The 22,151-nt window shown below is 40.2% G+C and overlaps 1 pseudogene across 1 annotated transcript; it reads right to left on the reverse strand.

Annotated features, from left to right (window-relative positions):
* Positions 1–20,175: 20,175 nt before the first annotated feature.
* On the reverse strand, positions 20,176–21,805 carry LOC308656775 (polypyrimidine tract-binding protein 1-like; annotated as a pseudogene). Its single transcript has 2 exons — positions 20,929–21,805; positions 20,176–20,850 (listed from the first exon to the last, which is right to left on the reverse strand). The product of its transcript is annotated as a polypyrimidine tract-binding protein 1-like (transcript).
* Between the last annotated feature and the right edge of the window lie 346 nt (positions 21,806–22,151).

The following is a 22,151-nucleotide window of genomic DNA, read 5'->3' on the forward strand; positions in this document are numbered from 1 at the left end:
ATAGAAGAAGATCTCAGAAGATGGAAAAATGTACCCTGTTCATGGATAGGCAGAACTAACATCATCAAAATGGCGATATTACCCAAAGTTCTCTACAGGTTTTATGCGATGCCAATCAAAATTCCAATGGCATATCTTGTAGAAATAGACAAAGCAATCATGAAATTCATATGGAAAAACAAAAGACCCAGAATAGCAAAAGCAATTCTAAGCAGGAAGTGTGAATCTGGAGGTATAGCGATACCGGAGGTCAAACTGTACTACAAAGCAATAGTAACAAAAACAGCATGGTACTGGTACCAAAACAGGCAGGTGGACCAATGGTACAGAATAGAAGACACAGAGACTAATCCACAAAGTTACAACTATCTTATATTTGATAAAGGGGCTAAAAGCATGCAATGGAGGAAGGATAGCATCTTCAACAAATGGTGCTGGGAAAATTGGAAATCCATATGCAACAAAATGAAATTGAATCCCTTTCTCTCGCCATCCACAAAAATTAACTCAAAATGGATCAGGGAGCTAGATATCAGAGACACTGCATCTGATAGAAGAAAAAGTTGGATACGATATACATATTGTGGGGTCGGGCTCCAAATTCCTTAATAGGACACCCATAGCCCAAGAGTTAACAACTAGAATAAACAAATGGGACTTACTTAAACTAAAAAGTTTTTTCTCAGCAAGAGAAACAATAAAAGAGGTAAATAGAGAGCCTACATCCTGGGAACAAATTTTTACCCCTCACACCTCCGATAGAGCCCTAATATCCAGAATGTACAAAGAACTCAAAAAATTAAACAATAAGATAACAAATAACCCAATTAACAAATGGGCCAAGGACCTCAACAGACACTTCTCAGAGGAGGACATACAATCAATCAACAAGTACATGAAAAAATGCTCACCATCTCTAGCAATCAGAGAAATGCAAATCAAAACCACCCTAAGATACCATCTCACTGCAGTAAGATTGGCAGCCATTATGAAGTCAAACAACAATAAGTGTTGGCGGGGATGTGGGGAAAAGGGCACACTTGTACACTGCTGGTGGGGCTGCAAAATGGTGAGGCCAATTTGGAAAGCAATATGGAGATTCCTGGGAAAGCTGGGAATGGAACCACCATTTGACCCAGCTATCGCACTTCTCGGACTATTCCCAGAGGACCTTAAAAAAGCGCTCTATAGGGATACGGCTGCATCAATGATTATAGCGGCACAATTCACAATAGCTAGACTGTGGAACCAATCTAGATGCCCCTCAATAGATGAATGGATAAAAAAATGTGGCATATATACACAATGGAGTATTATGCAGCACTAAGAAATGACAAAATCATAGAATTTGCAGGGAAATGGATGGCATTAGAACAGATTATGCTAAGTGAAGCTAGACAAGCCCTAAAAAACAAATGCCAAATGTCTGCCTTGATATAAAGAGAACAATTAAGAACAGAACACGAAGGAAGAACATGAGGAAAAGACTACAGTAAACAAAGACGAATGGGGGGAGAGAAACGGGGAGAGAAGGGAAAGCATATGGAAATGGTAGGAGACCTTCAATGATACATAAAATTATAGGAGGTTATGAGGGGCAAGGGGGAGGGAAAAATAGGGAGAGAATTGAACAACAGCAGGGGAGGTAGAGAGGGAAGATGGGAGGGGAGGGGAGGGGAGGGGGGATAGTAGGGGATAGGAAAGGTAGCAGAATACAACAGTCACTAATATGGCATTATGTAAAAATGTGAATATGTAACAGATGTGATTCTGCAATCTGTATTTTGGGTGAAAATGGGAGTTCAAAACACAATTTGAGTCAAATGTATGAAAGATGATATATCATGAACTATGTAATGCTTTAAATAATCAATAAAAAAAATAAAATAGAAAAAAAAAGTATACTCTTGGGACACATTTCAAATTATATCATGTCTTGGTAATTCAAAGTATTTTAAACATGTTAAAAGAGTGATTAAAAAAAGTCCACTGATGGCTGGGGTTGTGGCTTAGCAGTAGAGTGCTTTCCTAGCACGTGCAAGGCCCTGGGTTCGATTCTCAGCACAACATAAAAATAAATAAAATAAAGGTATTATGTCCAACCTCAAAAAATAATTTTAAAAAACTGCTATGAGGAATGCAGATGTTTGGCTGGTAGCATTGTGCAAAGGTTAAAAGATCATACCCGGAGCCAGGTTCAGATCCTGCCTCTGCTATCTGCCCCTTGTCACTCACACTGGACACATTCTCTAACCTCCCCATATTTCAATTTTTCTCCTCTAAGAAACAGAGAAGGTATCTGGAGAAATGAAATAAAATTACACAGTATTCATAACAGTCTCTGGCTTATAGTGTGTCTCAAATATAAATCTTAGAAGCTGCTGTTATCAAGAATATGTGGAGTAGTTCTAAGTCTACTTAAATTTGTCCACTAAAGTAAAACAATGGACAAATTTGTAAGAATAGAATTTTCTTCTTCACCATTAATGAAGATCTCTGTGTGAAAAGAGATGTAGCTTCTTGGGACACAGAGAGAAAAGAAACCTTTGGGGAGGAGGCAAAAACAAGTAAAATTGTGGCTTTTAATTGCAACATTAAGGTTAAATTAATCTGTCAACCCCAGAGGTTTCTTTATTTGGCTTACGTGGGTAGGAGGCAGTATCCTTCATTGGGAAAAACTGAACACAAGAATATTTTGTTTTATTTATTTATTCACTGATGCATTTTGCTAGTGGGATTAGGTAGAGAAAAAAATCTGATTTTGGAGTGGCTCATTTGGAAATATTTAGTAGGCAGGCAGACATATAGTGCTAGAACTCAAAGAAGAGGTGAGGACTGAAAATACAAATGTGAAGGTCCAATCATGTAAATGGTCACTGAAGACATGGGAATGGATGAGGCCATTTGGGAACAGTGGACAGAGAAGGAATGGAAGAGAAAGCCTAGACCTCCAAGGAACACCAATATTTTGGGTATTGGAGAAGGTGGGCAGTCAGAGGTGACTAAAATGCCAACAGAGGAAGAAGCAAAGATTTTGTTATCACCAAAACCAAAGGAAAAGATTTTTAAGAAAGAATTGCTCAACATTATCAAGTGTGTCAGAGAGGTCAGGTAAGATAGAACTAAAGAGGGCACACGGGTGAGTGTAGTTTCAGTGAAAAGGTGGAAGCCAGATGACCATTGGAAATGGAGACAGGGAACACAGACAACTCATCTCAAGTCTTTGAGTAATAAAGAGAGAATTCAGGGTGGCAGCAAGATGGGATATGACATAAAGGAAGGAATTCATTTTAACATCCAAGAGTATTAAGTGTGCTGTAGTAGGAGTGGGAAAGAACCAGACTGGGAAAAAGCTGAAGATGAATAATGGAGGAGATCCAGTCCTGAGAAAGTCAGAGGGAAGGGATTTAGAGGACAGTTAGGAGAATGGGTGCTGGACAGGAGAATGTATCCTCTTTCATTATGAGGAATAAAAATAAAAGAAAAAGATTTGATATAGTCAAATTTATCATTGAATTTTCATTGCCCAGAATTGTTCTAATGAAAACTTTCATAGAAACAGCATAGCACTACTTGGCACGTAGCAGGTCCTCAAATGTTGGTGTGATACATATTTTCTTACAATTTTACAAAAATCTTTGTAGATTCATATAAGAAAATACTTCAATTGGATCACACAAATCCTAATGATAAATAAATTTTTTTTAAATAGCATGCCTTTTCTGGGGTAGGAGAAGGTGTTACTCTCTGATGAGGGATTAATATTCAAAATTTATAAGGAATTCACACAACTCAATAGCAGAAAACAACAACAACAAACAACCAAAAAAAGCAAAACTCAATTAAAAATGGGCTAAAAATTTGAGTAAACTTTTTTCAAAAGAAGACACATAGATGACCAACTGGAATATGAAGAGAAACTTAACAGTATTCATTAGTGAAATGTAACTAAAACTACAATGAGATAATACTCCACGACAATTCTGGCCTGGATGTGGAGAAAAGACAACACTTATACAGTATTTGTGGGGATGTAACTGGTATGGCCAAAAAAACAAAACAGTATGGAAGCTCCTCAAAAAATGCAAAAAAGAGCTGGGCACAGTGCTGAACAATTATAATTCTAGCTAGTTGGGAGGCTCAGGCAGGAAGATCACAACTGACTTGGGCAATTTAGTGAAACCTGTCTCAAAAGGGCTGGGAGCCAGGTTTGGTGGCTCACACAAACAACCCCAGCCTTGAGGCTTTGAGGCATGATAATTACAAGTCTGAGCAACTTAATGAGACCTCAGCAATTCAATGAGACCAACTCAAAATAAAAAATAAAAAAGGTTGGGCCAGGTGCGGTGGCACATGCCTGTAATCCCTGTAGCTTGAGAGGCTAAGGCAGGAGGATCACAAGTTCAATGCTAACCTCAGCAACAGAGAGGCACTAAGCAACTCAGTAAGACCCTGTTTCTAAATATAATACAAAATAGGGCTGGGGATGTGGCTCAGTGGTCAAATACCGTTGAGTTCAATCCCTGATTTAAAAAAAGGGGGGTTGGGATTAAGCTCAGTGGTAAAGTACGCCTGGGTTCAATTCCCATTACCATTAAAAAAATTAAAAACAGAACCATAATATTATCCAGCAACCCTATCCCTGGGTATTCATCCAAAGGAAATAAAATTAACATTTTGAAGAGACAACTGCAACTCCATATTCACCTCAGCATTATTGCAATAGCCCAAATAGGAAAACTGCCTTAAGGGATGAATGAAGAAAGAAAATGTGATGTGAGATACACACACACACACACACACACACAAAGGGTACTATTCAGGCTTTAAAAAAAAAGTATGGGGGAAAAAATTTTGCCATATGCAACAATGTAGATAAACCTGGAGCATATTATGCCAAGTGAAATAACCCAGACAGAGAAAAATACTGCTTGATCTCACTTGTATAGAATCTAAAAGTCAAACTCATTGAATGAAATAAATTTATTTGGCTACAGCTGTACAAATTCATCAATTCCACATTTTCTAGAAATAAAAATACATATGCAGAAGACACAATAAAAAGTAAAATGAAAAATTCCTAGATTAATTCAAGGAAAGACCTCATCATGAAATTTTGAGAACACACACCACAGTCTAGAAAACCAAACAAACACCCCAATTTCAGTAAGATTTAAAAATCCTGCAAGGACATAGGAAATTGAAAACAGTTTATGAACTGTGACCCTCTGAAAAAGGTAAACTAAAAAGAAAGTGAAAGGAATCAGGGTTGGAGTAGAGAAAGGAAAATGAGATGGTACATAGTGGATTTTTAGGGCAATGGGACTATTCTACCTGGCACTACATAGTAGTACTGGATGGTGGATACATTCTGCATGGTACTGTATGACAGATACATCTCATCACACTTGTTAAAAGGGTTGGGAATCTAGCTTTGTGAATGAAGGGCAATGAAGTGTGAAGTTCAATCCCAGTCCTGCAATTATAAAAAAAAAAAATGGAGAAAGCAACAAGGGAATATAGAACTCGGAAGGTGATGTGAACTGTGGCATCTATACCTAGTCCAAACTATGCCTTTCAGAAGAAGGTAAAAATGTTTCCCAGAGATGCATAAAACTATTACCTTTCTGAATAAGACAAAGAAATGTACAATAACATAAAAAATAAATAAAAAGTTAGGTCTTAAAAATTAAGAAAAAGTGAGGCTATCTGTTATTTTAAAAGTACTGTATATTTGAACAAAAAGATTTTTTGCTGCTTTGTGAATATTATAAAAGCACAGGTGAAAATAATAGCTGTGAGCAGTTTCTATAATCACATATTTTACTATTTTATGGGCAGTTTTCTCAAGAAACATGTGGCTCTTAGTGTATATACCACCGTGTTCACTGAAGCATTGCTTGCAATAGCCAAAACACGGAAATAACCTAAGTGTCCCTCAACACATGAAGGGATTCTTTAAATGGTGATATGGTGGTATATAGCCACAATGAAATACTATTCACCCTACAAAAACAGGAAATTGTCATTTATAACAATATGGATGACAGTATGTTAAGTGAGGAGATTATGTTAAGTGAAATAAGCCAAGTAGTAGGAGAAAAAACCTACACTCTCACTTACATGAGGAATCTGAGTCAAAATCATAAAAGTGGAGAGTAGAATGGTGTTGACCAAGTCTCATGTGTGTGGCAGAGTGGCAGGAGTCAGCCGGTAGGGTAGATGGGGAAAAGGGGAGACTTTGGTAAACAGGCACAGGGCTAAGTTAAAAAGGAGGAGGGCTGTAATTAACAATAATGTGTAATTCAAAATAGCTAAGACAGAATTTTAAATGCTTTCATCACAAAGAAATAACAAATACTGAGGTGATGCATATGCTAATTTATCTGAAACATCACATGGTACCCCATAAACATATGTGAGTAGTTTATTAATTAAAAATAAAATTTGAATAGGAATATTTACTGGTTTTCATAGATACATGTAAAGCTTTACATAAACTACAAAATGTTTTGTTTTAAGACTTCACTCCAAAGATTTTCTTATGTCCCTGCTTAAAACATTTCTCTTGTTCTGGTAAACTCCTTGAGTCTTCTACATGTAGGTATGTAGTAGTTGCATTGTAAAGAAAAGATACAGGAGCAAGGGATAAGAGTTTAGTGAAATTTTTATATGTATTATGAAAGTATTCTGTTGGTATTAGCACAAAAGTTCTTATCAAAAGAGAAATACATAATTCTAGAGGAGTAAAATGTATGGGAGGTTCTTTTACAGGAATATTAAGTAGTGAAGTCAGAAAAGCCTGTATAGGCCACCAAGACATTCTTGGAGAGACAGATAAGGAGAAGAATGCAAAATGTTGACATTATTGAGATTAAGAGTGAAAGAGCTAATGAGACAGTTGGAGCATAACAAAACAGCACAAAGAGTGCTGCAAACTTTAGTGTGAAGGTCCATTCTGGCTGTCTGGGTTATCCTATGATAATGATATCACAAGGATACAAACTCCTGCAGCTGAAGTAAATTACCATCAAAGAAACAGCAACACTACTAGCTAGTTCTACTTTGAAGGAAGGTCTGGGGAGGAGCCTGGAAGGGCTCTACCTACACAAATGTGAAAGGATGAGATTCCAAGGAGGCTATGTATAAAAGGCCTTTACTGAGCACACATGCTGGGGTATTTCTTTAGTAGCATAGTTGTTTTTTTCTTTTTTTTTGTCTTGAATTTTATTTTTGATATTTTTATTGGGGTATCATAGCTATTACACATTTATGGAATTTTCTGTTACATGTTCATACATGTACTTTTATAAGAATATAATTTAGCCAATATCACTCCTCAGCACTTTTCCCTCATGCCCCTTCTCCCACTCCCTGGTCCCTTTCCTCTTTTGATCTCCCACTGATTTTTAGGAGATCCACCCCAACTTTTGTTTTCCTTTTTCTTTCTAGCCTCTACATATCAGAGAAAAACATGACAACCCTTGATCTTCTGAGTTTGGCTTATTTTGTTTAACATAATAGTCTCTAGTTCCATCCATTTTCTTGCAAATGACAATATTTTTTTTTATTTATGGCTCAATAAAGTTTCATTGTGTATGTACACCACACTTTCTTACTACATTCAGCTGTTGATGGACACCAAGGCTAGATACATAGGTTGGTTATTGTGAATTGTGTTGCTATAAACATGGATATACATGTATCCTTATAGTATGATGACTTTAATTCTTTAGGATAAATACTGAGGAGTGGTATAGCTGGGTCATATGGTGGTTTCATTTGAGGAAACTCCATACTGATTTCCAAAGGGGTTGTACTAATATACAATCCCACCAACAGTGTAAAAGTGTCCCTTTCTCTCTATATCCTCTCCAGCATTTATTATTATTTGCATTCTTGATGACGGCCATTTTGACTGTTGTGAGATTTGCATTTCCCTAATTGCTAATGTTGAACATGTTTTTCATATATTTGTTGGCCATTTGTATTTATTCTTTTAAGAAGTGTCTGTTTAATATATTAGTATGTTTATTTTTATTAATTGGGTTATTTGATTTTTTTGAGTTCTTTATATATTCTAGATATTAATCCTCTCTCAAAACAGTAGCTAGCAAAGATTTTCTCCCATTCTGTAGGTTCTCTCTTTCCATTCCTAATTGTTGCCTTTGCTGTGCAGAAGCCTTTTAATTTGGAGCCATCCCATTTATTAACACTTAGCATTATTTCCTGAGCTTTAGGGGTCCTATTGAGAAAGTCATTGCCTATGCCTGTATGCTGGGGTGTTGATCCTATATTTTCTTGTAGGAGTTGAATTGTTTTTTAGTGCAATAGTGGCACAGTTTTACTGTGCAATCTCCTGCTGATAATGATCATGATTAGTACGAATAATCTTCATATTTATGCATCACTTGACCTGTTTTACACCACTCCTCACATCGAGGAAACCTAAAAGTGAATAAGGTAGGTGAGTTAGAGAAACTACAAAAAATATTTAAAACATCTTCTTAATTATTTTTAATGCTAAACAGATGTTTCTTTGAAGGCAATATAATACAGCAGAGAGTTATATGGCCGCTAGGTTTTATATAAGTTAGAGAAGCAAAAACAGTTTTCAAATTCATTTTGACTTGTTACCAGCTGATATATTAGTTTTCTCAAGTGAAGAAATGCTAAGTGCTGATATTGCAGTTATTACTGAGTTCCTGGTTGCTGAAGGAATCCTGAAAAATTATTAGTATAATAAATTTACAATTCTCAAAATATTTAATTGCAAATACATATTATCTGTATTACTAGCTTGTTGATTATTTTTCCATTAGTAGAAATTGTAAGTGTCATTTATAGTGGCTCATTTACAGTTGCTTAAAAATGATTCTTTATTACTTTACTCTAAAACAAAATTTTAGAACCAATTACCTATTTTGCAAGCTCTATGAACAATATTTTTAATGACTTTTTTGGGGCAAATATATCTGAAGTTGTTCATATCTTGTACATGAAAATTGCAATGTTCACAGAACAGTCCAAGAAAGATAGTCAGGTGAGCTTGCTAGATGTCATTTATTTACAATAAGGAATAACCAAAATGCACAGATGAGACATAGAGTGATATTTTAAAAATATAAAACTTACTGGGAACCTGAACAGGTCAAAAAAGATTAACAATAGAAGATAAAATGTTAATAATTTGTTCAGACATCAGCACTAGAGAATTCCCAGAAACTGCTATTGAAATGTGGTTGCAGTCTGTGGACAAGGAAATATATAAAATTTTAACTAGAGAAAGGATGTTACTAAATGAGCTTATTCTAATGCTATGTTACTGATGACTCATATGAAACAAAAACAAACATGCAAAGTCTAAAATCAACATTATGTGTAGTTCCTCATTTCATCAGGCTAAAATAGGTCTTGAGTGTAAATCAGATTCTAAGCCACGATGCATGAAATACCAATGATTAGGAAGAGTCTAAAAATTTCTTCTGAAACTAATTACCAGGGTTAAGACAAAAAGGAAAAAAAATGTAAAACAGCAGATGGACTTCCAATCTTCAGTTTGTTTTTAATACTCACATCCCTATTTTCTCTCTCTTTTTTGTTTTTTTTAGTTGTTAATAGTCCTTTATTTATTTATTTATATGCAATACTGAGACTCAAACCCAGTGCCTCACACATTCCAGGCAAGTGAGCTACCGCTGAGCCACAATCCCATCTTCCTATTTGCTCTTATGCTATACCTTGGCCCTAAAAATGTTCCAGTCTCTATCTTTAAAAATAAACACATAAAATAAAATTGCTACTTGTTCTTATTTCCTTCCTTTTACCTCATTCCATTTTTCTCCTTCTTTTCATCAACAAACCTTCCAAAAGTACAGTTACACTCCATGCTTCTGAGCTTCACTGCCTGCTCACTTGCTTAGTAATGGAAACCTGGTTTTTGCTAGTGGGACTCAATGAAAGGTCTCCCTCAGAGCTCGCTAATGTCTTGTCAAATAAAGACAGCAGCTCTATCCCCACCCCATGTATCCACACAGTCTCAGAGCCATTTTATTTCCATATTTTTATTGGTGTATCATGCCCCTCATTTTCCTGAAACAGGTCTCTTTCTACCAAAATTCCAGCCTCTGGCCCTTGAGTATTGTTCTATTTGCTATCCCTCCACCACCTACATACCTTCATACACCTTGCTTGAACCTTACATTCAGAGATCCAAAAGAAATATGTATAAAAGATAAATGCAGTAAATTAGAAACAAAAAGGATATCCAAAATGAACAATCCTTAATTTACATTCCAATCCTTAAAGAGTAGTATGTATGGCACTATTAAAATAACATATGCTAAAGTGTCGCGACCCCCTTGCCCGCAAGGAAGACGCAACACCGGGAATCTTCTTACAGCTGTTTATTCAGGCTCTGCAGAGTTCTTTCTCCCCCGGAAGCCCCTCCCAGCCTTAATAAAGTATCCGAACACCCAATGTGAAGCTGCCACGTGGAGCTTTCTCATAGGGTGTCAAAGAACCAAGTGCCAACTCTCCCAAAGAAGGAGTTGTTTGTCACAGACCACAACGAGGCCGGCGCCATCTTGTAATGGCGACCGGTCTGAAGAAACGGCTCACCACAGTTCCCCCTTTTGTTTTCTAAAAACAACACAGGCGAGAGTAGAGGTCCTATCCCACTGTGCAGAAGTGGCTGCATAGTATGGCTCAGCACATACTTATATATTTCTTGCAGATAGAATGGAAAGTTACCAGTAGGCGGGAGCAAGGGCGGGGGGAGACAGAAAGTTCTTGTTAACTCATACCAAGCCTTCAACCAGGAACCTTATCGGACCCAAGCAGGTCAAGACGTTCCCACATGACCGTTATAGGCTGAATAATATGAAAACAGACACCACAAGTCCTTCAAGGCCTGGTGAGCTGCCTCAAGGCCTTGTGAGCTGGCCTCTTTGACGTGCACAACAAGAAACCAGGGCTGGATCCAAGCCCTGGGGGCCGGGGGGAGTCCGTGCCAGCAGTTCCCCCTCTTTTGTTTGTGGCACGTCAAAGGGAATCAAGTAGCCCCTGTCTTAGGTCGTTCACTGCCCTTACAGTGCTTACCCGTCTCTGGGGAGGCCCCATTCCCCTGTCTGAGGTTGCAGTGCAAGCGTGAAAGTTGCCCGTCTCTGGGTACTACAAGATCAGCTCGTTGTTGCCAAGGCGTTTAGTGGTATCTATTCAGCCAGTCATTATTAGGTCTTTAATTGGTTCCGGTTCAACAGGGCATAGAGTCAGAGGAGAGGAATAATAAAAATAAGGAAGAAAAGGGGGCAAAAGGAGAAAGGCATGAAGCAGGAATCATTGTAGAAAAATCATCTTCGAATTGGTCGGAGACAAACTTCAGTAAGATCATCTTTGGTTTGTAGGCGTTGATAATGGACCTGTATTGGCTTAGAAGTCAGAATGTTAATTTGGTCTTTAATAAATTGTGTCATTCTCTTGACAAGGCAGGGGCCTACAGCAGCTACAAGAAGGAGACCGAAAAGCGGTCCCATTACAGTGGACATCAAAGGAGTCAGCCATGGGGTATTTTTAAACCATTGTTCAAACCATCCTTGTTGTGCTTCAAACTCCTTTTGTCTTTTAGCCAATCTTTCCGTGACCTTTTCCATAGTTTCACGGATTACCCCAGTGTGATCTGCATAAAAACAACACTGGTCCTTTAAGGCTACACATAGTCCTCCTTCCCTTGGGAATAATAAATCTAGTCCCCTCCTATATTGTAACACAACTTCTGAGAGGGAAGTGAGGGACTTTTCCAAAGCAGTAATAGACTTGGCCATGGCTGTTAAATCCTCATTCATAGCCATTTGTAGATTTAATAATTGACCTCCCTGCACATAGGCGGCTGTCCCGGTTCCTATTCCAGTTGTTATTCCACCTATGCCCAATAGGAGGGCAATAGTCATAGTTATGGGTTCTCTGGGGAGCCGAGTATGTCCCTCAAGGCGTCCCAGGACGTAGTCTGACCCATGATAAGATATCCTCGGCCATAGTTGTACCAACACACAGAAATCAGTAGTTGTATTTAAGACTGCCATGGAAACACAGGGAGTTAACCCAGTATTGCAAGCAAAATAGGACCCTTTGGGACCCCACAAATAATCAGATTGAGATTGATTTATTGGTCGGGTGATGTTGTAGAGATGTTGGTGTGAAAGCGGTACCTTTCCCAAGCAAACCCCTTGTCCCATGACCTCCGTGATAGTTAACTTACAGCTGGGCAGAGAATAACATTTAGGATCTGTAGTGGTATTAGAGGATAAATTAGACAGTATTGCTACCCCCTCATAATAGGGCGGCCTGGAGGTCAAGTATAGCCAGCAATCTTGGGTCCTGTTAGGATTAGTGGCCTTGAGAGCGAAAAAAGCTCCTCGGACCAAATTAAGAAGACGATCTCCAGTTCCAGGGTGTATGGGCTCAGGGGTATAATCAAAGGTTTGATAGCCCATAGTTATTGTTTGACCACTGGGGGAAGGTTTTAATGTTGGGGCTATGGGCTGTTTGGGTCTAGATGAGGCCTTTTGGTCTCCGAGCACCTGATTGGGTCCTATTAGACTCCCAGTAGGCTGTTCTGTGGTCAATTTGAGTCGAAAAAGCAGGCCAGGATTGTACTGTCCGGGGGTGTAAATACGCAGCCCCCAGAGATATCCTTGAGTCCAATCTGTTTGTTGTTTTCCATTGGAAGTATAAACTGAATAGTAATATTTGATTCTCCCTCTATTGTTTGCCAGAAGTGGGCATAGTTATTCCTGGGTGAATTCTTAAGCCAATACCCATTACTAGGGGTTTCACATCCCCACGAGGCACAATAATAGGCCTCAGGTCCTCCACACTTCCAAGTACGTTGTCGTCCCGGGCATAAATACCATGATCAGAACCGACAAGGGGGATAGGAATCCTTCTAAATTCAAAGTGAACAAGGTTATGGATAATAACGTTTGTGGTCCCTGGCAGCATCTATATATTTCCCCCTCCGTAATTTTTTGTAGATAAAGTTTTAAATGTTGATGGGCTCGTTCCACAATTGCTTGTCCCTGGGGGTTATAAAGAATGCCTGTTTTGTGTTCAATTTCCCATTGGGTGCAGAACCGTTGAACTGTTTGGCTTATATATGCAGGTCCATTGTCTGTTTTGAGACAACGTGGACTGCCCATGCAAGAGAAAGCTTTTAAGAGATGTCCAATAACATCTTTGGCCTTTTCCCCAGTGTGTAATGTAACAAAGATATAGCCAAAGTATGTATCAATAGAAACATGTACAAAAGACAGCTTACCAAAACTAGGGAAGTGGGTAACATCAGTTTGTCAGATATCATTTGGTTGTAAGCCTCTAGGATTAACACCCAAACTGGGAAAATGAAGAAATGGAGCACATACTGGGCACAGGGAGACAATTTGTAAAGCTTGATCACGCGAGCATCCTGTGCGGAAGCGTAAAGATTGTGAATTTAGATGGAATTTAGCATGGAGTTGTGAGGCCTCATCATACTTGGTTATAGTGTATACTAGGCCCATATTATGAGTGGCAGCATCTGCTTTAGCATTATCCTCCGCCAGAGGCCCAGGGAGCTCTGAGTGTCCTTGGATATGTCCAATGAATAAAGGATCTCGTCTAGCCCAAACAAGGAGCTGAACTGTTTGTAATTGTTCCATAATAGTAGATTGCCTGCCAATATAAGGGGCTGTTTCAATAACTAAGGCTAAATTGGCAACATAGAGATTATCAGTATACACATTAAGTGGGATGGAATTGTATGGTTTAAGGGCCATAATTAGAGCCTGAACTTCTGATCTTTGGGCAGACAGTTTAGGAACAGGGTGTCGAATTACGTGAGATCCATCAAAAGCAACAGCAAACCCCCCTTTTGCTCCGTCTGTATAAACAGTCTGAGCTCCCGGGATAGGTTCCCCTTTAATAATTTTAGGAAAAATAATAGGACATTGTTTAAGGCCTCCTAGAAGTTTATGTCGGGGAAAGTAAGTATCAATTTGACCTTTGAAATTACAAAGAAAAAGACACCAAAAATCATGTTCTTGTTGTAATTTTAAAATCATATCCTGGGTATAAGGTTGAATGAGAATGTCAAAAGTTTTTCCAAACAATGCATCACCCAAATATTAGGCTTTCCAGATCAGATTTATCACTAGTTTATAAAAGGGAGTTATCACCCGAGAGTTAGAAGCGGGTAAATGGACCCAATAGATGGGACCTGTTTGCCAGAACACTCCAGTAGGAGTTAATTTTGAAGGCAGGATTATAAATGATAGGGGTATAGAATAATCTATCTGGGTAACCTGCATCTCTTGTAAGGCTGTTTCCATTAACCTGAGTGCCTTCAAGGCTTTTGGAGTAGGTTTTCACAGGGAGGTGGGTGAGGGGTCCCCTCTCAAAAGGTCATACAGGGGTTTAAGTTAGTAGTTCAATATACTTAATGTTTAATCAACAATGCGAATTTATTTACTAAAATTAATCTTTATCTGAAACAGTAAGAATTATTAGGCAATAAGGATCTTTCTTTAAAGAAATAAACTCACATTTTAATAGGTGTTTGTCACGTCAAAATATGGACAAAATTTTAGCTCACATTAGTATAGTTAAATGAGGAAAATAAACTGAAATACCCTTAAATTAATTATAGTCAGTTTAGTATATGAAAATCTCCCCTTGGTTTATTGTTGTTTGTTTGTTTTTTTTTTTTTTTTTTTTTTTCGTTCTAACCTTTTATATCATCTGGTTAGATAACAATATAAAAATCTTTTTTACTTAGGGAAATGAATATAAAGACCTTATTTTACCCAAAGATGATTTCTTTCTTCTTCTTAGGATCCATGTGTGCTTTGTCTTTGTTGGAACATCTTGTTCTTTAAAAAAAAATACACTTTGGAACAATTTCTGAAAACCTTAGGATCTATAAACAAATTATTATACTTTGATAAGAAATATCAATGAAAATATAGTTAAAACCCTTAGATATTTTGTAGAAATAATTATAATAATTTATCATCTTATGAGTTTAAACAGTAACTTTGAGAAGGAGAAACTACGTGATTGCATTTTCACTTAAAAGCAAATTTACAGTAAACACATTTATCTCAAATATCTGTAACTGAAAAGGCAGAGTATCTGATAAATGTAAATATAAAACATAAATTATGGGTTTCCTGTTGAAGAAAAACAATTAGGCAAATATATATTAATTAATCAATTAGGCATGTGCTAATTAATTTATAGATTAACAAATATAGGCGATGTAAATATCTAAAAAAATATATACTAAGAATAAGAACTTAACTTATAATTGTATTAACTTTATGTAACCACGTGGTCTTAAAATATTTGGATCCATGTTAATTTATTTTTAACTAGGAGTGCACTCTTCTATGTGACGTCACTTGATGTACTGAAATAAGATCCTTGAGTATACATTTTTATTTTTATAGTTAGCAATTAGAATAAGGATTTTTTGGTCATCACAGGAACTTTGCCGGCTTGTTCCTGTGGCAAGCAAATGCATCCTCATAACTTCCAAAATTAAAAGTAAAATATAAAGAAGCATATTTGATATCTCTCATCAATAGAACATTATTTAGTAACACAACTATAAAGAAAAGGTCAGATTATTTAACTTAGAACTAATTTAAATTTAGGACTGTAACATAGAAACACGTGGAAATAAATTTTGTCTGAAAAAGATATCTTTTGTTAGCATTGATAGGCAGGCATGTTTCAAAAATATAGGCTCTGAGTAGCTCCGGTAGAAATCTGAAACACAGCAAAACAGGTCAGTGGCTGGAAGGCGGGACTAGAAGTCCTGTCTGAGTGACTGTGGAAGAACCAATCGGTAGCCCCCAAAAGTGTGGGAGGTGGGACCAGGAAGCCGCTCTTCTGGCTAGGCACCCCATGGTTACCATGGTGATGCAAGCAACATGGAGTCCGCTGCTCATTTTGGAGGCAAAAGTTCCCCAAGGTTTCCTAGCCGATTGCATTTTGTTTGATTTTGTCTGCATTTTTCCCCGCCTGGCCAAGATCTTACTGCGGTAGCAGCTTGTTCTGTCTCTGGACCGCCCCGTACACTCTGGCTTCCGGGGCCCGGGGTGGGCCCCTGTTCCCGTTTCCCGGCTGCAGTGGGCGTCCCTGAGCATCAAACTTGGAATTACGCTCGCTGCTGTAGCTATCTGAGCATAGACCCCAGGACCATAATTAATTTGCTGATTTATGATAGCATATTGTCCTGAGCCTGTTAAAATTTCAAGGTTACACTGTGGGAAGCCGGCGTCCTGATTGACTCAGGCTAGCTCACGACACCTCTCTTGATTTTCACTTTTCCACAACAACAACAACAACAACAACAAAAAAAATCCCTCCGGACAATACAGCCCTGCAAAGTTGTTGCCAGTCACTAGGTGTCAGCTGATTGGCAGAGAAAAACTCGAAGAGAGTCAATGTAAAGGGGGCATGGGGTCTGTAATTAGTAATTGCCTCCTTTAGTTGTTTAATGTCCTTAAAGGCTAAAGAAACATACACTCTGGCCGGCTGTCCATCGGCATCCAGGTTTTCAATTACTGGAAAAGTTTGGGATATCTTAGGCTGCCACTGAACACCCCCCCTGCCTTCTGGGGTTGTCCTCGTTCCAATCGGGGTTATAAGGAGGGAGCGCAACAGGGATCGGGGCCGTAGATGCTTTAAATCTTGACTTCTTCATTCGACCCTCCAGTTCCCCTATCTCCCTTTCCAGTTCCTCCTCCTGCCAGCTGTTACCATGGAGCCCAGTTAGTAACTCCCTTATCTTAGAAATGTACTCAGCACTGTGAAGCCCAGCTCAAGGCCAGAGGCCTTGTTACATATTTGTGTGAAAAACTAGTAAGGGAGTGTCTAGCGCCTGGAGTGCTGATCTTTTCAGACAGTAGCCAAATAAAACAGGACACAGCAACAAAAGAAACACAGAAAACAAAAGTGAAAGTACACAGTGCAGCTGCAATAAAATATGAGGCTCTCTCTTTCTTAGTAGAGGAGCTGATTCCGCTTTGGTCGCGGGTCCCACTAACCGGGACTATCAGGTCCCGCCCACCGGGACTATCGGGTCCCACTCACCGGGACTGTCGGGTCCCACCCACGGGACTGTCGGGTCCCACTCACCGGGACTATTCAGTGCACCACCTCTGACGACTTGCAAGTTTTGATTCTCCCGGGTCTCGGCACCACTTGTCGCGACCCCCTTGCCCGCAAGGAAGACGCAACACCGGGAATCTTCTTACAGCTGTTTATTCAGGCTCTGCAGAGTTCTTTCTCCCCCGGAAGCCCCTCCCAGCCTTAATAAAGTATCCGAACACCCAATGTGAAGCTGCCACGTGGAGCTTTCTCATAGGGTGTCAAAGAACCAAGTGCCAACTCTCCCAAAGAAGGAGTTGTTTGTCACAGACCACAACGAGGCCGGCGCCATCTTGTAATGGCGACCGGTCTGAAGAAACGGCTCACCACACTAAAGATCTTAACAACTTGGAAAATGCTTATTTTTATAATGTCAGTTTTAAATAAAACAAGTTTAAATATGTGTATGCAATTTAGTTTCAACTATGTAAAGAGATGAATCAGAGGAAACTAGAAAGCTATACTCCAAAATGTTATTAGTGATAACTGCTGATGGGTAACATTTTTCCTTCTTGGTAATTTTATGCATTTTCCAAATTTTCTATACTGATCTTGTTATAATTTTAGACTCAGTAAAAAAGTGAATTCAAGATCATTTGCTGGGCTGGGATTATGGCTCAATGGTAGAGTGCTTGCCTACCATGTGTAAGGCACTGGGTTTCAATCCTCAGCACAACAGATAAATAAATAAATTAAATTGAGGTATTGTGTCCATCTATATCTAAAAAATAATTAAAAGATCATATTGCCTACTGAAGTAAGCCCTATTTTTATGTTGGCATTCACACAAAATCTAACCCTCAATACACTTTCCAGTCTTGTCCCTCACTATATCCCAAAATATTCTCTGGTCTCTTGCTGGACACTACATTTTCAACAATGCATTCCTTCATGGTTGTGTCCATGACTTAGCAAGTCTGTCAAAAGTAGGAAATGTCAACCCTGAAGAACTTAGTTCCCTAAACCCTAATACAGAGCTGGAGGACAATGCTCAGAATCACCTAAGAAAAAAAGAAATTATTTTATTCAATCCATAATGGATATACTGGTAGCAATAAGAAACATAAAACTCACTGGCTAACATGATACATGATAACATTTTCTCTTGAGTACAAACTGCCACAAAAGTTAAAAATTCCTAATAGAATTTAGATAAATAACCTGATCCTAAAAACCTAAACTTAATAAAAATAATGGCCACTTATAGATGGTGGAGATCAAGATAAATCAGAATAATAAAATCTTTATACATTGTACAGATAGGACAATAAACACCAAGAAAAATAATTTCATAATATAAAAAAGCAAAAAATAACAAGTAGTTTAATGCCTGAAGCAGTATCTAGTAGATACTCAACAGGTATTCAGTAAATAAAAGAATGCACTTATCCAAGGAATTAGATTGCACTTGATGAGAATTAGTCAGAAAACACTTGTTTTAGAAAATGACTTTTTTATATAATTTACATAATATTCAATTACCTATTTAAAAGATGTTCAATGGTTTTTAGTATATTCAGTATGTGAAATCATCATAATCAATTTTAGAACATTTTTGTTGTTGTTACAAAACTGCATTAATCGAGTTCTATCTGCATTACAAGCCCAGGGACAGGCAATGGAATGTGCTCATGGCCACTGCGCTCCACATACAATACTGAGCCTGTAATCACTGTTATCAAAATATATGTGTCACCATAAAAATACCGATGTGCCCCTCTACATCTCAACAGGTATAAAAAATTATAAATATTTACACCCTTGTCACACTCTATGAAACTGGGGATCCGAGGAGACCGGCCCTGTTGTTGGCCTGGTGGCCCAGTGGGACCAAGGCGTCCCCCAGGGTAGGAGGGTGGTCAGAACCTGGAGGTTCCCACCGCCTAGAGTCCCAGCATCAGAGCAGACAGGAACAGAAACATGACTTTGGTCCAAAATTTGAAGCAAAGGGAATAAAAAAACAACAACAACAAAAACAAACAAACCAACCCTAAAAGTTCTAGAGCTGGTCTTCCTAGGCAGATCTTGGAGGCTGAGTAAGGCCACTGAGGAGGGCATTGCACAGCAAGGCCCTGCCCCCCGGGGAGGCTGGGTCCTGCCTATGATTTAATTGATTAAAAAGAATAAAATAGAAAGTACAGCATACAAAGTAATACCAAGAGAAAGATCACACTCATACTACTGGATCCTCTTCCTATAAAAAGGTACTTATAACTATTTCTTCTGCAAATAAATGAAAAAAGATTAGGATATTTGGTCAACTGGAAATATTACTAGGCACAGATGTCTGCAACCACATCAGAATATGATACAAAGGTTATAACAAAAGGCTAAAAGCTCAAGGAGGCTGGGTTTGTGCCCTCTGGGCCTGGCCAGGCGAGGGGGACCTGGGTGGCTGGAGGACATGGGGAGAATCATGTCACTTGACATGATTCAAGTCACTTGACATGGGAGGGTGTCAGCCAGCCCTGTTGGCACCTTGGTCTCCACTCTGTCCCAGCACTGGGCATATGATCCGTCAGAGCAGGAGTCTGCTTTGCCTTTGCCTGGAGCAGATCCCTAGCCCCCGGCTCCCTGGGTCACCTTGGGTGGGCATGCTGCTACAAGGCAGGGAGGTTTAAGGCACCAGGAGGCCAGGTCATGGTTGGGGGCTCCCTGAGGGCTGCATGCCCAACATGCCCTGCAAGGCAGGGTGCTGGGTCTGGCCTGGCCTGACCCTGGGCAGGTTGGGGACCCTTTCTGTAGTCCCCGAGTGCTCTGAGCCATCAGTCACCACAAGGTCAGCAAGGTGAGCTAGATTTATTTTTTTAAAAAACAGGTAAACTGATTTCACTTTAAAAATAAAATAAAATAAAATCTCTGGTCTGTTAAGGTTACTTCAGCTCCTTCTTAAAATGGCTTTTCTCTGGAATGACAGAAGTGCCTCCGGACCCCGGCCAGTGGCTGGGCCCCTAGATGGTGGACTTGGAGAAGGAGACTCACAGGTCACAGGTGGTGGTTCTCGCCCAGGTCACGGTTGTGTGAGTCGATTAGCGCCTACACCGCCTCCTCCAGGGAGCCCATCTGGATCAGCGCCGTCTTGTGGTCCTTCTGGAAGAATTTGAACCCCTTGACCATGCCCCTGTTGCTGGAGAACAGGACCTTGAGGTCTTCCTCCGTGAAGGAAGGCAGGATGTTGGAGAGATGCAGGGGGGTGGAGGGCAGGAAGATGTTCTGGAAGTTCTTGGAGCCCGGCTTCTTGAAGGGGTGCAGGGGGAGTTGCCGTAGTCCTTGGTGAGGCCCTGGTCCTCCTGGCCCTCAGGCGGCAGCTGTACGTTCTGGTGCTTGAACAGCTAATGCGAGGGGCTTCCCATGCCGCTTGTGCCCGTTGAGGTGGCTCATGGCCAGCTAGGACTGGCTGCCATCTGCCATCTGCACCAGCGCATTTTCCTTCTTGTTGAACAAGATCTTCACCCGCTGCACGTCCCCATAGACGCCGAAAAGAATAAAGAGGCTTTGGGGTGTTACTCTCTCCGGGTTCAGGTTGCTGACCAGCAGTATGGAGTTCCCAGGCCCCGCCAGGCCTGGGATGGTGATTTGGCTTGCGGGCAGCCATGGCAGCTGAAGCTGATGGAATGGCCAATGGGGCCAGGGCTCCGTGCCTGTTAGGAACAGGCAGACCTGTGGCTGAAGGAATTGCAAAGGTGGGAGGGAACCCAGCTCCTGCATATGAAGAGGCTGAGATTAAATCAGGTGCACCGAAGACCGTGGCCATGGTCTGGTCCATTGAGGGCTGGCTGTCCCCAGAGGGCAGGTCTGGGTGCCTGTAATCGTGGCTCTTGTCCTTATTGTACTTGACGTTGGGCTGGTGAGCTTGGAGAAGTCCATGCGCAGCGGGAAGCAGGCATTGTAATATTCTGCCCATCCAGCAACAGCTTGGCGCACTAGGCACTCACAGGATTGGCATACTGCAGCAACGCCTGGAAGTGGTTGCTCTTGGTGAATGTGATAATCTTCAGGACTGTGCCACCGAACTTGGAGAAGATCTGGTGCAGCACGTCCAGGATCACAGGGTAGAAGAAGTTCTCCACGATGATCCTGAGCACGGGTCTCTGCCCAGTCATTGCCATCCCAGCTTCCACGGCAGCGGTGGAGGTGGCCAAGGCCAGGTTCCCCCACTGGACTGAGTTCACGGCCTGCAGTGCCTCCTGGGCCGCACTTGGTTTGGGGAGCTGTCAGTCTTGAGCTCCTTGTGGTTGGAGAACTGAATGTAGATGGGCTGGCTGCAGCACAGGTGTCACCGAGGTGCAATAGTTGACCATGTGTTGGCCGCCTCCTGGGTGTTCATCTCAATGAAGGCCTGGTTTTTGTCCTTCAGCATCAGGAGGTTGGTGACTTTCCCAAAGGGCAACCCCAGGGAGATGACCTCGCCCTCTGTGACATCGCTGGGCAGCTTGCAGATATGGATCATACAGGAGGGGACTCCCAAACTCCTGCTGTCACCTTTGAACTTCTTATTGTCATTTCCATTTGCTTCAGAAGCAGAGTTGCTGCTCATGATAAAGGGTCCATTAGTGACACATGTAGAGAAAAGCTCGTCAGATCGCTTAATGCCAACTGCTATGTCTGGGACCATGCTGTCTATGGCACACAGAGCAGACCCGCAGGGGATGGAGTGGAGGATCCGGAAATTTAGAACATTTTTATTACCTCCAAAAGAAAGCTTGCACCCATTAGTAGTCATTCTGTACCTCCCTCCCACCCCTAAGACTCAAGTGACAACCATTTATCCACCAATTGTTTCTAATATTTTGATTGTTCCAGATATTTCATATAAATGGAATCATACAATATGTGGTCTTTTGGTGACTGGCTTGTTAACATGGTGTTTCACCTACAGTGCAGCATGTATCAATACTTCATTTCTTTTTGTTGCCAAATAATATTCCCTTTTATGGATACACCACATTTTATTCAGCTGA

Source organism: Spermophilus citellus (genome assembly GCF_964194105.1).
Source record: "Spermophilus citellus genome assembly, chromosome: 9".
Lineage (NCBI taxonomy): Eukaryota > Metazoa > Chordata > Mammalia > Rodentia > Sciuridae > Spermophilus > Spermophilus citellus.